At 39.7% G+C, this 17,848-nt stretch overlaps 1 protein-coding gene across 6 annotated transcripts in view; it reads right to left on the bottom strand.

Annotated features, from left to right (window-relative positions):
- Positions 1–17,848, bottom strand: part of LOC140224996 (uncharacterized) — a 251,420-nt gene that overhangs the window by 28,040 nt on the left and 205,532 nt on the right. The gene's annotated exons all lie outside the window — the stretch shown is intronic.

Genomic DNA, 17,848 nt, shown 5'->3' with positions numbered 1-17,848 from the left:
GCAAAATGCAATCCATATGGAGTAGCAGAAAAAAATATGTCCGTCCAAACGCATAGTTTCAACGTCCAATATTGATGGAGATATCATCCTTTGAAAATAATTGAGCCTAGCGTTAGCCAACAATACAGTATAAACAATGATTTTTCCCACCTTACAAGGATCGGTAAAAAAACCATACAAATCAGCAAAAATCAGAAGAATTTTCAATTATTAAGAAGTGAAAGGTATCAGAAGTTACGCATCGTAAAAAATTGAGAATATATAAGAAATGTCGTAGATTCTCGTAAAAATTTAATTGTTTTAGTCAATTTTGCAATCTAGGACTCCTTAGAATGGAGTTACGTTTTTTATTCTTGTAGGAAATTACGAACGGACGACGCACGGTATACACGGTGCGCCGCACATTGGATCGAGTCAGTAGGAGAGGTCGGTCAAAATTTGGAAACTTTAAAAGCTTATAACTCCGTCCATTCAAGACTGTGAGGTCTTAAAAGTGGTTCCATTGGTTTTCCCGTGCAATTTCCCTTCCGAGACACCCCTTAAAATTTAAAATGTGACGAATAAATATCTAAATTTGCAGTTTTAGTCGAAAATTTCATGTCTGATCTCTCTGATTAACTCGATTAACTGTGTGCCGTGGATCATAGCGCCTGCATGCAACTATTCGTACTCTCTGGATGTCTTCGTTGCATACACATTGAATTGAAGGCGCTTTGGGTTGCCCTGCAGTCCGAGACACGAATCACTTACTCGCTCTCATATATGTATAGTGACACACATAATTTTACTGGTTGCTCGACTTAAAACATGGATGAAACAAAAGTGCCCGATAATATTTGACTTGGGAAGTCGGTGTTCGAACTAATATTCCTATTTTTTACTAATCTGTGAAGCACGTCTAAACGTGACCGACGAAACAAACCCATTAGAAATTATGCAGTGGCCGCAAAAGCTGTGATTAGCTGTGTGTATTTACTCCACTTGAATAACTTGCTTCTTTCTTTCTAAAATAAATTTAACTCTGGATTTTTTCCCATACCAACAATCGCCATCTCTACTCGCTTATTGGGTTATGTCGCCTAGGAAGTAGACAATACAAAAAGACGTATAAATCATAGATTTTTTTTCTTTTTATTTTCTTGGCAGTACCGTATCGGCCTCACAATGACAAAGTATAAAATTGATGGGGATTGGTTGATGGAAAAAGTTACTACAAAAAAGCCTACGACGGTATCTATTAGAATAACAGTTTGCTATTTTGCAATTGAATTCACACGCTACATTGGCAGGCTGTATTTTTGTACTAAAACTTTTGATGCGTCATTAATATTGGCGAAACGATTATCGCGAACTGACCAAGTTTGAAGCAAGCTACAGTGTTGAAAGAGCGTGTTTTATGAACGATAATTATCTGGTGCTCCAACGGCGAGAGACTGAGAATTTGTTTCCTTATAATTACTTACGCGCTCCTATACACTTTCGGTGGTAGGGGATTTTGGCCCACGAAGGATTTTGATAACTTTTTATTGCCCGTAAAATTCAAATAAAATTAGTTGAAGCTACCTGAACTTAGAGTCTGCAACAATTTGGAACGGTTAATGTTAAAACTATTTCACATGTTTGCCGATTGGCACCAAAATTCATCGAATATTTCCTTTTGCGTAAAGAAGAAAAATTGATTTCGATGTTCACCATAATCCTTCACTATACGGCAAATTTCAAAGAAAAAGGGGGTGGGGGTCGTGATATCGGCAAAAATCTGCTCAAAACCAAAGCGTTGTCAAATAACGCCACAGAAAATGATGTTTGAACACCAACGACCGCGGGAATACGAGGAAAAGTCTGAAGTTGACTCAAAAATTAATTGGCAGTCGGTCGACTTTTTCTGAAAAGCTCAACGCTGTCGCTTTAATTGCAATGATCCATTTTTCTTAGATCTTTGCGACTTGTTATAAATAATCCAGGACAGAATTCCTCGTAAGAAGGTTTTAATCCCTGATACAATAGTGATAATACAGCTTATGCTGCTTTGCAAAGATGCAGATGACAGTAAGGGACCAAAATGAATAATAAGACCAAAACCTTTCATATTTGAATAAAGAGCTTCACATGATATACGTCTGTTCTGGGCAATACATCGATGAGAAGAGGCAGGAGCAGTTTGATTTCACGGAAACTGTTAATGGTCGTTTACTCCTTCATTTTTCTCACAGTATCTTGTGAAAAATGATTTACCCTCAGCACGAAGGACATACCGAAGCTAAGAGTCCTAGGAGCAAGGAAAGGAAAAATGGGATAAAAAATGATATTGCTGTCTTGATCCAATTGCGCCATTGCACCGTTTTTTTCGATCTTAAGCCATCTGTTTTTGATTTACTTAGATAATTGCTAATTATATTTCACGGTATCATTATACGTGCGTTATTGAGACTGAAATATGTAAATTTCCACGGGAGGCGCGAGTTCCTATCCAATCATTGGAAAAAAAGAGAGCACGAAGGATCCCTTATGTGAATGAATAAACGAACAGGAAAATGAAGGATCACGTGACTACAAAAAAACCACAATAATCCGCGAAACTTCCACCCGTTTCGTCTGTGCCGTCCATTGTGTTTCACTACGCTCTACTTAATTCCAACCTGTTCTGTTCTATTTTAGTTCCAATCATTTCCATCTCATTGCGTTGCTTTCCATCGCTTTCATAATTCCATTTTGTTCCAAGAGTTTCGTTGACCATTGAAAAACCCTCACATGACTGGCAAATAAAAAAGTCAGGAATATCCCCACTTATGAAATGGAAGAGTTCTTGCGGTAAAAAACTTGCCAAGAAGTTTATAAATTGTTTAAACATATTCGGGGGAAAAAAGCATTCATATTTGTCACGAGTAGATATTCAAAAGAAGGTAAGGGCAATCAAATGTTGCTAACAATGGGTGAATGTTCTTCTTATTTAATGGGAATTTTTTATGAAAATAAAATTTCAAGGAAATCGTCCCCAAAAATTCAACGAAACACAGGAATTTGAGCTCCTTTATGCAGTGAGGAACAACATACTTAAAGAACAACACCTAATGGCGTTTATTAGGTTTTGAATTTCGACTCTTCATTATATGTTTACACTCGACCAGTCAAACAAAGCACGTTTAAATAGTACTTCTAATTGAAGGGAGACGAATTCCACGTATTTTATCAGTCGAGTATATCGGTGAAGCTACTCTAAACGTATCAGCTTCAACGTATAAACTAGAAATTTACGTCCAAACAAATCACCTGATTTAACGATTCGGGCTAAATCTAGTGACCCCATCCAAGGAGTTGCGACGGGCAGCTCGCACAAGAGGTTCCACGCTTGATTTGTCGAGGTCATAAATTAATCAAGTGCAGCACCACCAAGACCGAAACACCCAGTTCCCTGTTGAACAAGGGAAAATGAACGGACTTAACCGAACGAGGAATTTTTACAATTTTCACGCGGCGCAAGCTATCGCGACCCAGATTGCCTTGTAAAGTATGTTGACAGGCTAAGAATGCCTTTTCGTCATAAATGTAACTTTCCATAAGAGGCAATGTAGAATTTAAATCGCGGCATTATGAGGCCTTGCGCTAGCGACACGATGTTTTTATGCCGAAGAGAGTTCACCTCCCGACCGCTCATGCAACTTATTTATATACCTGGAACTACCTCGGAAGGAGTAGAGGCAGTTAGATTTTTTGTTCGGAAACTTTGCTTTTGGCCAGCGAGAATTCGTGAAGTTGTGGTAGCGACCCGTGTAGCGTAAAAGAAAGATAAAGCAGGTAACCATTGAGCTTTATGTTGTGTTATACTAGAAACGAAGATTTTCAGGTTTTTGGCTACTCATAATGTGAAAAAAATCTGAGCTATTAGCCGACTGTACAAATATAATCTGCTCTTGCACATTGTATTTTCATTACAGTATGACCTGAGTGGCAATTATTGCATATTATATTTGAAAAGTCTAGAAAGGAAGTATCAAAAGGTTCTTAACACAAAGAAACGAGAACTTTCATGATAAAAAAGAGCATACTTAAACACGAGTAGAAAATTTTTCTATTTATTTTGCCCTTGCCAGCGAAGCCTGGAGCGGGATGGAGGGTCGCTAGGCCAAGCATGCACTACAAGCAAACAAACAAACAAAATTAAAAAAAAAAAAAAAAAAAAAAAAAAAAAAAAAAAATTAATTGAGCGCTTTGGCAAAACATTCGTATCTCTTACTTTGTTTGCTATATTCAATTCTTCAATCTCCTTCAAATTAAAGGAGCATTTCCTTTTCCTTGTAATTTTTTTGAAAAAAAAAAAAAAAAAAAAAGAAAAAAAAAAAACTGCGCAGTTTTTCATCATGATGTTCTGTTTTGCGGATTATTACTATCATCAACCAGTACTAAGTGTTGGGCCCGCGATACGGGAAAGGAGTTATGCCGCGTTCATCTCTTCTGTTATCGTGGCCAAACGAAAGAAAATTCTGATTCACATAGGAAAATATGCGTATTTCTTTAACTAATTGGACGTATTTCTGCCAAACGGAACTATGTGCATTAAGACATGAGCCCTAGGGTGCGTCAAAAAAAATGAAAGTCTAAAATGTTCCGCTCCCCAGGTGGCAATCGATGACGTTTGGTAAAAAAACATGTTTGCCAAAATTTGGGCCAATTTCAACCATTTTAAATGGTGCCAAAGGTCAATTTTGTGATGAAATTATGATATTTTGGTTTAGACCTCGATTTCGTACAAAAAACTCGATTTTACGCTGAAATCGTGCGTTTACGAGAAAAATGCCAAAGAACTCGACTTGTAGAGAATAAAATTTTACACTAGGAGGACGTCTTTGTAACCGATAAAAATCAAATTGAACCAGAAAAACTCAACTCGGCATTTATTTTTTTGGTCCTCAGAATTTCCGAGGTCTTACAAAGTAGAGGTTTAAAAGACTCATTTTTCACGAAAATAAGTCGAAAGAGAGTATAAATGAACTGTAGGCAAGTGTTGAGGATGCAAATGTCATCAGAACTTCCTCAGTTTAAAAAAAAGTTCCAACTATTTTGCACAATCCCCGAAAAAGTGTACGGCTCGAGAAGCAGGATCGTGCTATAATAGTAAGGGGAAAGTGCGGTTTGACCGGGAAAAATTGCGTAACAAACTTTCCCTATGTAATCGTCATCAGTAGGTCCCCCTGAACAACTTCCTAAAAGTTAAAAATAGCCCGACCCCGGAATACCCCTCAAAAAAAGTCAAAATTGAAAATGGCGGCCGTAATAAGAGGGTCCGGGAAATCGGTATTTTAAAATGCTCATTCCGTCTCATCATGTGAGGTATCATTTCCTATGTAATTTTGGTCGTAAATTTCATAAATGAATATTCCACAAGGCCCTCCGGCCAAAGGGGGTGCTCCAAATCAAAGATGGCGGCCAAATGTGAAACGCAGGAGGTTTTATTTTTTTAAATTTTCACCGAAGGAACAAAGAAAGTGAAGTGTCTTTATTTTCATGTATTTATGGCCAAGAAACTTAAAGATGTTATAAATGTATTTAATAAAGGAAATTAAAGGAAACATACGACTACCGAAAGAAACGTAATCTCAGAAGGGGCCTTGCGGAATTCACTTATGAAATCTACGACCAAAATTACATAGGAAATGATACCTCACATAATGAGACGGAATGAGCATTTTAAAATACCGATTTCCCGGACCCTCTTATTACGGCCGCCATTTTCAATTTTGACTTTTTTTGAGGGGTATTCCGGGGTCGGGCCATTTTTAACTTTTAGGAAGTTGTTCAGGGGACCTACTGATGACGATTACATAGGGAAAGTTTGTTACGCAATTTTTCCCGGTCAAACCGCACTTTCCCCTTACTATTATAGCACGATCCTGCTTCTCGAGCCGTACACTTTTTCGGGGATTGTGCAAAATAGTTGGAACTTTTTTTTAAACTGAGGAAGTTCTGATGACATTTGCATCCTCAACACTTGCCTACAGTTCATTTATACCCTCTTTCGACTTATTTTCGTGAAAAATGAGTCTTTTAAACTTCTACTTTGTAAGACCTCGGAAATTCTGAGGACCAAAAAAATAAATACCGAGTTGAGTTTTTCTGGTTCAATTTGATTTTTATCGGTTACAAAGACGTCCTCCTAGTGTAAAATTTTATTCTCTACAAGTCGAGTTCTTTGGCATTTTTCTCGTAAACGCACGATTTCAGCGTAAAATCGAGTTTTTTTGTACGAAATCGAGGTCTAAACCAAAATATCATAATTTCATCACAAAATTGACCTTTGGCACCATTTAAAATGGTTGAAATTGGCCCAAATTTTGGCAAACATGTTTTTTTACCAAACGTCATCGATTGCCGCCTGGGGAGCGGAACATTTTAGACTTTCATTTTTTTTGACGCACCCTAATGAGCCCTGAGACCCATAAGAAAAAACGCATACCAGGGCTCACGTCATAATGCACATAGTTCCTTTCGACAGAAATACGTCCAATTAATCTATTAATGTCATCAATGAAGAGCCGAGATTCCGCACAGAAAAGCAATATTACGTCTTTGTCAAAATATCAACGGGAGAATGAACATTACTGAAAGGGCGTTGTATCGTCTGTTTGAGTGGCGACACGACTTTATCTTAAACGAGAATGGTCCCTAGAATATTATGCTTTCACGCTTGCGTGCTCGACGGAAGAGTTATCTAAATGCAATACTCAGCGCCCGAAATGCAGAAGCACTTGACCGATTGACCGAAAGTTGGGAAGCTGGGTCAAAGGCGCACTCATTATGTCATCCGAAGCCACTAAACCTCATCGCATCGTTGCCATGTCGCATATTCAGAACCGGATATAAATCCATCATCCAATTGTCATGCCTCGGTGCCGGCGTGTGCTGCGAGAAGCTGCATTAAGAGGACCTATATCTCACGATAACTGGAATAGTTTTGTCGCCGTAACAGACAACACATTTTGTGGTCATATTTTTAGTAGTAATGATAATCACGCGAATTTTTTTGGATTAATCTACGCAGGGTTACGTGTTATAACGCTTTTCAAAGATTTATCGCTCTACTGTTCAATTTTGATATATAGATGGCCCGGAACCCTTTGAAGATTAATGCGAAAAAAATGGAATGATTATCATTTCTACTAGAAATATGACCGAAAAATATGCTGTATGTTACGGTGACAAAACTATTCCAGTTATCGTGAAACCATGCACCCTTAATAGGACGTTTTTAAATCAGCGGCGCGGCGTGGCGTGCTTTGCGATATATCGATTCATCTGCCATTTAAACCTATGGAAACCTAACGAACACCATAATAATCAATTCTTTACCATAGCTTCAGGTGGAGAAATAATGATAATCGATCATTCACCCTTCGCCTCTAATTTAAATCATAAGGAACTTCATCCATTCTGACAAGAGCCCGAGGATCTATAGGAATACATACATCACAGGGTTCATGTCACAATAGATAAAGTTCCATTTATGATCTTAATGCGTTCATACGATTTTTTTCGCTGTGTGTTCATTGCAACATGCGAATGATAAACTCGACAAAGAAAACAAAAACAAATTATAAACGGACAACGGTATAAATTTTCAGGTAAAATTGCGATTTTTCTCTCTAAAAATGCATTCTTGGTAGTACCTATTTGGCGTGTGCACGTGGTGGAATTAGTGACCTGACTTATGTTTTGATCAGATAGGCAACTAAACTAACTGCGTGGTGAAGCGGCGGGTATCACCAGGCACTGAAGGCGCTCCAATCCGTGTCCTTGCTTCGAGAGGCCTTAAATATGAAACCTTTACTATCCCGATGCGAATCATTGCGATTTGCCGAGATGTTGTGTCACCCGATTGCTAATCGGAGCACATTTTGTAATCGGGAACTAAAATTTCAGACTCACTCATAAGAACATCTCCCTGCATAGGGAAACTTATGGCACATATACTGCTTCTAGATTGAACTAGAAATTGTAGTTCCTGATTGGAAAATGAAGTCCAATTGTCAGCGATTGCCGAGCACTTGCGATATATCTACATTGTCCCGAAATATTCGTTCCAACGGTCTTCAAAGATCTTGAAAAATGAGACTAACTTGAGCAAAGGTAATATTTGGACATATCTATGCTAAAAACGAACTACGCGCATACGGTTTGCGTGCAACATATAGTTTTTTTTAGCATGGAAATGTCCAATTGAGTGTGTGAACCTTGCATACCATTACAGCATCTAAATTTTATTCTTGCGCCAGTGACCTATTCCGCCGTGCTAAGGAAGAACATCGTATGAACATTCGAGAGTTGCCAAATTTCCTCTCAGAAAATAGTTATTTTTGAAGGAAGTTATCAATATTTTTCCTTGAAATTTTCAGGAACTTTAGGTGATATTGCGAACAAAATTGTCTGAAAAATTGGAGGAAAAATATTCACAAATTCTTCAGAAAATTCGTGATTTACCAAAGGAAATTTGGCAAGGCCTGACGGTTCATACGGCAGTCTTCGGTGGCACGGGAGTATTGCTAGTGAGTGAGAATATCCGTTAGCGGGTCTGACATGTTGCCAGGGTAAGCGAGCAGACCGGAATCACTCCCTCGCAGGCGCAGACGCATGTGGATCCTCGCGGCTCATGAGGAATGCTCGCACGAATGTCATTGACTTGCCCGAGCGCATCCACGTCCTAATCAGACTGGGATTATTTCCGCGAGAACCACTCAAGTGCACAGCTGCAAGGAAATGACAAGGCACCGGTCGTACCGGCCAAATCGGTTCCTTTCCGAGTATGCGCTGATGGCCGGCTGCCTCCACGAATGTTTCAAACTTGACCAACTACTCGACGAGGCCTTATACTGATTGCGAAGAAAAACGACGGGAGTTGCCGCGTTTGTGTAGATGAAAAGTTATTTCCAGAAAATGTTTCATCTTTTTCTTGGCACTTGTCAGATCTGTTGCGCTTTTAAATAGGTCCAAAAAAAATGTAAAAAACTTGTAAATTTTAAGAGTTCGTAAATTTTAAGTAAAAAAATTCCTAAAATACTTGTTTTAGGAAACCTTTTGGGGAATTCTTTTAAATAAAAAAAAATAATGTTATTTAAATTAAAAGAAAACGTAAAATTTACGTGAAAAACAACAAACTATATCCTCAATTTTTAAGGGCTGCAACATTTCATTTTATACTTTTCTGTTCACCTCTTTTTTCCCTCGTTTTTGCACGCAGGAGGTTTATTAAACAAATACGTAAGTTTTACTTAATACTTACGTAAAAGAAAATTTCTTGAAATTTTTCTTCAATTTCATGTAAAAAAAGCCCCAAAAACGGTTTCCTGATACGAATATTTCAAGAGTTTTGTTACGTAATTTCCAAGTGGTTTTGAAGTAAACTTTAAGTTCTTTTAAAATTTACGAGTTTTTCACAACTTTTCTCAACAGCCACTGCTACTAGGGCAGTGTAGATGTTCTTGTTCTGAGGAGTCTGACGCTTGGCGCAGCACCAAAGTTGCGGCTGCTTGAAGTAATCCGTTGATCTCATTTGAAACTGAACCCTCTCTTTGACATGAGCAAAGTGTAGTTGGAATGAGAGCCTGAGGCACCCTGAGAAGACGAAAGACTAGTTAAGATGCCAGGAAATTGAACGTGAACCTATTTCCGTCCTTTTTGGTTCCGCTCTGGCCGAGCAACTTAGCCGAGTACATGCACTGCTTATAAACTCGATCTCTTAATTCAAGGGTTGGAGGTCAGCGAAAAAGCTGCTCTGAATGCTTCATCTAGGTTTAGCACTCTCCTTGGTACTCTCACATGCATCCAAAAACATGCCGTCATCAGGGTTGCTTTGAGGAAGTGAAAACTATCGCCGTATCTTATACGTCAATTTTCATCGATGATTCTATGAAACTGAAGACAAATTATACTCAGATAACATCGCGCCAAGAGAAAGAGCAAACAAAACAAAAAAACACACTGAAAAAAGATTGGTAGAATTTACCATTCCTTCACGCTGTATTTCACACAGCGTGAAGGAATGGTAAATTCTACCAATCTTCGAGTCGATTCTGCCAGAGGAATGGTTACCTGCACCAGTATATAGTAACGTGCACCTTTCTTCCGGCAGAATCTACTCTGAATTGACGCTGTGTGAAATACAACATGACGGAATGGTAAATTCTACCAATCTTTTTTTCGGTGCACATTTGCATGATTTCCAAAAAATTGAAGAGAATTGTTTTTTAATTAATATTTAAAAAAAAAAAAGTAGGAAAAGGATAATATCGCAGCTTGAATAGATGAACAGAGAAGTATTATAATCATTGAACCTGGGGATCGCAGATGTCACCAGTAGTGAGAGGTACCTTTGCCTAGCTCAAAAAGTTATTCCGTGGTGGTGGTACTCTCGCAGTAAGAATTAGTTGTACCATTGCCATGATTTGCTACCCTTACAGACATCAACATTACAAGCTCTAAAATTTTCCGCGAATCATATTTACAGCTTGTATCCGCAAATTTCACAATTCCACCAATATCTCTTCGTGTATCGACTCTTTGAAGGCAATATCCTGAGAGTGGTGTTTTCTAACCGAAAAACAAAGACAGCGGAATTGACACAAGAAGTGTAAAAAAGTTACGTGCGCATTGCTATTTCGCCTTTAATTGTCATTGTAAGCTAGACAACATCCTCTATGCAGCAATAGTTATCAGTTCGAGGATTAGGGTCCTACGTGTTGATAAAAAAGGTTAATTCACGGTTCCACCGGAATATTTAACAGTATAACTGTATATTTTGCGACGACAGAAAGTTGAAAATATAGCCAACTTGCGTTGCAATGCAGTAAATTGAAAATCTCAAAACAGAGGGAAAAACCTCATTCGAGCACAATCATGAGCATTTTGTGTTGAGATTTTCAGTTTAATGAATTGCTACGCACGCTGGCTACATTTCCAACTTTCTGTCTAGGTTACACGGACTTTATGTCCACTTTTTTACGTCCACAGACTTTTCGTCCACAATTTTTACGTCCACAGTTCTAAAGCCCACACTATCGTTAAGTCCATTACTTAAACGTCCACTAAGTTAAGTCCACAAATGTAAAGTCCACTAAAATCAAATTCAAGCGTTATATTTTAGTCTGTGTGTAAAATTATATTGACAATATCGAAATGAGAAAATTAAGAGAGAATGAGGTGTTGTTATCGTAACTCATATTTTAAATGAAATGTTAATTCCTCCTTTTGATTCATCTTTTCAAATTGTCTTTGGTATATACTTGGAATCATTGAATGAAATTGATTACTTCATTTTAAAAACATTTACATTTTTAAAACGTGGTAAATATTTGTAAAACCTTTTTCAAGCAATGGCATCGATATGAATCTCAATGAGCCGTAGTTGCGATGAAAGAAACTATACAAAAATTAATAAAAGAGGAAAAAAATTAAGAAGCACGCAATTTTTTGTTTTTAACTTATTTGTACATCGACCTTCTTGAGTCAAATACGTCCAATTTTGAGCGTTTAGTTGCGCTTACACCACGCTGCAGCTTATTAAAAGCCCAAAACATAAAAGAATAAATTTGAGTGCTTTGGAAATAATTAATTTGACACGGAACCACTATTATATTTACAAAAAACACATTATATTTTCCAGTAGTACACATTTCTTTTTCATCAGTTTAAAAAGGAATAGTCAATGCAGAGAGTGCAAACATTTCAAAATCATGTGTTGAAAAACGCTGACGAGAGATTAAATATTAGAGCCTAACCCAGAGCGGAGCGGCGTATTAGCAGCGCAGAACGCGCACTGGCGCCTACAAACCTAACGGGATACTTCACGCATTGCGCAACGCGTGAAGTATCCCGTTAGGTTTGTAGGCGCCTATGCGCGAGTCACGCTGGTTGCCTGCCGCGCCGCAACACTTTAAGCAACTATTTCGCGTCAGAGGCGTTGCACAGTATCCTACAAGATTGAAGGCGCACGAAATAACTAGTCAAAGAGGACTTCCAATTTTGACAGCGGCAGTGCTTTCCTAGCGGACGCGCATGGAAACGCCACTAAATTCTTTTAGTGCCATGGAATTTATCTGAAAGTAAGTAGTTTTATTTTCTCGGCAGGATATCCGTTCATCCCGTGGTTCTGCCGTGCTAAGGAAAACGCCGTATGAACATTCGAAAGTTGCCAAATTTCCTTCAATACAATGCTCATTTTTTAGGAAAATTATGAATATTTTTCCGATAAATTTTCGAGAACTTTAGGTAAAATTGCGAACAAAATTATCTGAGAAATCGGAGGAAAAATATTTACAAATTTTCCCGAATATTCGTGTTTACCAACGGCAATTTGACAACGCCTTAAGGTTCATACGGTGTTCTTCATTAGCACGACAGGGTTTTAGTCCGTGTTCTCGTGGATGAAAGACCTTGAAAGGCGAGAGTAAGGGAGGCAAAGTTCACATGGGTCGGCCACAAGCCAAAAAGCAGTGATCTCGGCCAAGTTGGGTATCTTGACATTGCAACTCTTCCACTCTGACTCCGTGCCGAGGTTAACAGAATGTGCAAACATCTCGACAACTCCTCAGTAAAGTAGAAATAGTTTCCGTCAACTTGTCAACAGACTTCGACTTATAAGTTGCCAAATTTACAAAAACCAACCATGCGCGGTGGATTAAAATATAGGAAAGCCCAGTTGACATATGCGTAGTTTCGTGAAAGGTCGGTGTTAATCGAAAAGATCAACTACCGAAAAAACTTGGCTGCTTGTAAGGCAGATGGCAGTTAGGTCAAATCAAGGGCCTAATGTAAACAGCTCTAGGTAAGTACTTCGTATTTTTCAGTGGGAAATGTATAATACCTTCAGAAAAAGTGAAATGACGTAACGACCGGTCCATCAAGATTTAGCGGTCCGCTAAATGTTGACAGAAATGGAGTGCTTTCCGATGTATGTCATTTGCGTGACCTTAAAATATTCAAGAAAATATTGGTGGTGTGACCAGGGCTTGGTCTTCGGCAAAAAATGAATGAATATGTATTCAGAATTCATTGCAGGGTTAATAATTGAAAATATCTTATTACGCTCAAGACTCCGTGACGTCGTTGTCTTGCTTGTGTACATTTTTCAGTGCTAAAAAATTGAGGCGGTGAATTGGTAATACTCGGTCTAGTTATTCACGAGTATGGATCGTATTCGATAGTGGTTCGATGTGTAGGTTGATAAAAACCAATAGCACATAACCTCAAACCAAAATTTTAAGATATTTGTCAGGAAAGCTGACAATGAGAAATTTTGGGGCAATTTCACTACTCTTGGCCAATTAGTACTCATGCGAATCAGAAACCTATCACAAAAAACCCATTCCGTCAGATTACTCGATTGACTTTTGAGGCTAGGTTTATGTTTTGAACCAATCGATATCGATACAAATGATGTACCCGTTTGATGTACCGAATACGATCTATTCCCTGAGATATTTTGATTGTGGTTAGAGTGAAAATTGGGCTAATGTGTATGAATTTGGCAAGCGTGCTCCAAGTTCTCACACTCACACTTGAGGATCAATAAACGTGTCGTGGTCGGTGTCGCGCTTCGGAGACTCACCAGTCACCGGCGACCGAACACGAAGCGGTGCCAACGTCTTGCGGTGGCGGATGACGGTGCGGCGCGGCGGCGCACAGTGCAGTGTCCCATGGACAAAAATCGAAAATTCGACTTTGTCGGATAATAAAAATGACCGCTGGATTGAAGAAATGGATGGATGGGAATAAAAAATTCGAAGTTTCTTGACATGAAAATGCTATTGAAAGAGAGGGAGGGGGAGGGGAAATCACGGAACCTGCGCGGATGCACAATTAGCAGAGATCCAGCAGCGGGCATCATGTGTTATGACGGGTGATAACTGATATTATCCTAATCAGAACGGAACAAGGTAGAATGTTTAGGCACAAGGTATATTTGTCTATACAAAAACTATGTTGATTATTTTAAATTCTTAAATTAAGGGCCTCTCAGTCCGGTCTTCCGTTGATGATGCCAAAAATTCGATTTATTCCTTATACGCATCTTCAAATGTAGATTAAAAGAAATATATCAAAATATATCAACGCAATTTTTTGATATGTTGTTCAGAATACCTTCCAGATTCAGAATATGTTTAGTTTTAAGCCGCAAACTGCCGCAAATCGACGGAATCGTCATTTTTGTGACCTCAAGTCAGGGCTCAGGCGCGCAATGAGCGGCATATTGGCTTATTATTGTGTCTTTAAACATAGATTAAAAAAATATATCAAAATATATCAACGCAATTTTTTGATATGTTGTTCAGAATACCTTCCAGATTCAGAATATGTTTAGTTTTAAGCCGCAAACTGCCGCAAATCGACCTGGCGCGTGGGTACACAAAACAAGTCCCAGCTACATGCTAATGGGAAAAGTCAAGGCTCCAGAAGTCCAGAGGGTGTCCGAGCCGCCGCAATTCGCCCGCATAGCAACGCGGCTTCCTCAAAAAGATTTTTTTAAAATCATTTTAGGGATTTAGGAGTCTCTACGCGGCCCTTTCTAGAACGATGCTATACTGCCGTGCTAAGGAAGAACGCCGTATGAACCTTCAGACGTTGTCAAATTACCTGCGACAAATCTCGATTACTCGGGAAAACACGTTAATATTTTTCTCCCAATTTTTCAGAGGATTTTGTTCTTAATTTGATCTAAATAGTCTGAAAATTTCTAAGAAATATACGCATAATTTTCTTCAAAAATACATGTTTAATCCGCGGCAATTCGGCAACTCTCGAATGTTCATACGGCGTTCTTTCTTAGCACGGCAGTATAGACCAGGAAATCAGGGATCCAGGAAGGTCTTACAAGTAGCCTTCTCATTTTTCAAATCGGCATTCCTATTTGAAAAAACTCCTTTTTTGTCAGAAATTTCAAAAGCAAAAATGACTTATAGATAGCTGTATGTATGTATATAAATTGCCACGATTTTGCGAAAAACAGGTAATTTTTATCGCGATTCTGGGAAAAAACGAGATTTTCACTGGAGGTTTGAAAAAAGTGTGATTACGGGAGCTTTCCCATTTAAAAACACCGTTTTCGGGGCCTCCCCATTTTCACAGGCAACTAATCCGCCCGGTCGCGTGGTCCACTTGTTTTCACACCCCTGCTTTAGTCCACAACTAAATTGATGACTTCAAGAAATTTCTAAAAAAATCCCCAAAAGTCACATCACGCTTCAGTGAATCGCTGTAGCAACTGTTTTTAAGAAATGTTACCTCGGTAACAACAACACCCCGTGGAGAACAAATTTACATTAAGTAGGGTCACATTGAGTTGAATATTTACCGGAGGCTCAATAGAACTCTCCGTTTTCCAGATGAACGAACGCAGTAACATTTTTCCCCCGCAGAATGCCTACCCGTGAATTGCAATTTTTTGGGATTTTTTAGCCGAAAATTGCACTGGTTTCCCTGGTAAAAATTTGCGATAAGATCTACGTTTCAAAATACCATAGGAATTCTTATAGCCGGCTAAAGAAGGCTACAGAAAATCATACAGTTGACTGTAGAATGCGGAGAAAATCATACGGCCGGGCTATACGAAGCGATAAAAAATTATGCAGCCGGGCTATAGTTTCTTTCGCCGGGCTTTACACTTTATCGCCTGGCTGTTGCTTTTTCGCCATCGATTATAAAAGGCTATAAGAAATTGTGTAGAAATTCGTGTGCTTTGGAAATCATTAAGTTTGATACGGAACCACCTTAATATTTACAAAACACACATTATATTTTCCTTTAAAACATATTTTTTTTCATCAATTAAAATGAGAATAATCCATACAGGATGTGCAAACATTTCAAAATCATGAGTTGAATAACGCTGACTCCGTCAGAATAAATATTAGAGCCTAACACAAAGCAGAGCGGTGACGCACTGGCGCCTACAAACCTAACAGGGATACTTCACGCATTGCGCAACGCGTGAAGTATCCCCGTTAGGTTTGTAGGCGCCAATGTACTTGGCGCGCTGGCTGCCCGCCTAACGCGCCGCGCCGCAGCGTGCCACGGCGCTTGAAGCAACTATTTCACACCAGATGTACTGCGCAGTATCATACGAAACTGAAGGCGCTCTAATATATTAGGAATGGCAGGCATCCATCAAAAGTACGGAGCTTTCCTCGCAAAATAAATCAAGGTACTACGGCCCAAAAAGAGAGCAGTAGTCAAAAAACTCACTAAGTCTTAGCATCAGTAATTGGTAACGTTTAGCATACACTTTATCGCCTGGCTGTTGCGTAATCACCATCGGCTACAAAAGGCCATAAGAAATTGTGTAGCCGGCTATAGAAGCTATTGGAAATCTTACAGCCGGCTGTAGGTCTTTGGTATTTTGGAACACAGATTCTACTGCCAATTTTTACCAGGGTTTTCTTTTGATGACACGCGAACATCTGTAAAATTCTTGGACCTAAATCAAGAAGGAAACAATTTTTGAAGCCAGTTTTGCGAGCATGACAGAGTTGCCTTCCTTCATCTCCAAAATTACGAATTGTCGCCTAAAAATCAATAAACGAGCCACCGAAGAAGGCATTAGACCAGCCTTCCCGCTCCGCTTTTATTACCCCCGAACTTTAAAATATAAATCAAAACACCACCACCATTGAACCCAACACGTTGACACCGCCAGCAGGTCGAACTCAACTCGCCGACAATAAAAGCAAACGAAAGGCAACAGATGTACGAGCGGTGCGCGGAAAGGTCCCGAAAGTTCAAGGTCGTCAGTCCGCCTCTCAAAAGCTCGCTGATTGCGAACTCGGACCCGGGGGGGGGGGGGGGGGGGTAACGTGGAGGGGGAGGTTTCGCGTCATCGACACGCCGAAATTCGAGGATTGAACCGCGGGCAATTACGTGGAGGCAACAACAGTTATGTCCAAGTCTTAAATTATGAAAGCAACCGGCCGAGTAGGCAGAGGGTACGTGTACGTCGAGCAATTCGGCCGACTTTAAAAGCACCTGCGCGTGTTTTCGGATGAGCCGCGTCGTGGATGCGATCTTGCGAGAGTCGGAGGTCGTCGGAGATGAGGACTTGAGTGGTTTTAACGGTGGCGAGGGATCGGAGTGAGCCTACGCGCTCTCCGTGGAACCCGTCGGGCTCGTTTCCTTTTAAGGCGGCCGAGTCGTCGAGTCGTGTCGCGTCGAGGACCGGCATGTCCCGCGTCGGCCCCGCTCGCCCCGTACAACCTTCGACAATGTACCCGGCGTCCAGACGCTCCGACCGCGACGCCACCATGCGATTCGATGCCCTCAACGGCAGCCACACCACCGCGCTCGGTCCCTGAAAACCCCCCAAAGGCTTTTTACTCCTCGCTGCGAATGTTTTGTCAACAGGGGCAATATATCCATGGCCAAAGTGTGAAACCACGTACACTGGGAAAAAAGTCGCTTGGAACTAGAGTTCGGACTCTTGAAAACAATGACTAGAAAAAATACTCTGGGTTCAATCGGCTTTTTGCTTGAATCAAAAGGAAATCCGCTTAAACTAAGAGACTTGGTTCTCGATTTAAGCAAAAATTCTATTGAATCAAGAGTATTTTTTCTTATCGATGTTTTTAAGAGTCTGGACTCTAAATCCAAGCGACTTTTTTCCAGTGATCTCCTAGAGTCCCTTTATAATGAGAGTAAAGACAATACGAATCCATTTCTGATTGGTTCCCGTATTTAGGCCTTCAGAGTGTCACAAACGGGAATAAGATTACATAAAAATTTTGATTTATAGAAGAAGCCCCTCCAGCCGGCTGATTATTGAAATTAATTGACAAAGCGAAAGACAAAGAAGGCATAAGGAACGTGGTTCGTA

The sequence above is a fragment of the Bemisia tabaci genome, chromosome 7 (genome assembly GCF_918797505.1).
Source record: "Bemisia tabaci chromosome 7, PGI_BMITA_v3".
NCBI lineage: Eukaryota > Metazoa > Arthropoda > Insecta > Hemiptera > Aleyrodidae > Bemisia > Bemisia tabaci.
Note: the sequence above shows the minus strand (reverse complement) of the source record. Positions and strands in the feature narration are given on the sequence as shown.